Here is an 810-nt window from a genome sequence, read left to right as displayed (position 1 = left end):
GCGCATGTTTGCCTATGGGCCAATGGCCCGTGATGGTTGCTATAATTCTAAATACCTCTGGCCTTGATCTGCTAAGCAGGTTCAAGGTTTTCGCTCTGTTAAGGTCAGGCCATAGTTTTCTCGCTATCTTACAAGTCTGTATATCTGACCACCTGCGTCTAGCCAGTTCAAGGAAATGCGTAGTAATCTCTCTTTGGACTACTCCCAGGGGGCAACCCAGTGCCACCGCCTGGGATTCATCCAAACCGGCTCCCGCCTTCGCCAATCCATCCGCCTTGCCATTGCCTTGTATGTTCCTATGTCCGGGAAACCAGACAAGAGAGACGGTATTTGACATAGACACTGAACGCAATATTACTTTGCATTCCCCAACTAGCTTAGATTTGGTAACCGGTGACGCTATTGCCAATAGCGCCGCCTGGCTGTCAGAATATATTGTTGCTTTACTCCTGTGTCCAACTCTGTTGCCTAGGATTTTGCAGGATTCTAGGATCCCTAGGACTTCCGATTGGAAGATGCTTGTATTATTTCCCAACGGTAGAGACAGAGCCACGCCGAGTTACTTGGAGTAGACTCCTGCTCCCACACCGCAATCCATCTTGGATCTTCTCCAGTCCCTTCTGGATGGGAATATGTGCAGATTAAAGGGGATCAGACGGTGATCAGACATTGAAGGCCTATCAGATACTCTCCACTCTTCTACAGACACGCTATCGTTCTCTGACAATAGGGTTAGATCCAGCACTTCCTCCCATCCGGACAACCGGTTTGAACTCGGGAATATGAATGTGGGTGTATTACCTCTATTGC

This window comes from Rhagoletis pomonella, unplaced genomic scaffold (assembly GCF_013731165.1).
Source record: "Rhagoletis pomonella isolate Grant_MI unplaced genomic scaffold, Rhpom_1.0 Rhpom_scaffold_01271, whole genome shotgun sequence".
Lineage (NCBI taxonomy): Eukaryota > Metazoa > Arthropoda > Insecta > Diptera > Tephritidae > Rhagoletis > Rhagoletis pomonella.
Note: the sequence above shows the minus strand (reverse complement) of the source record.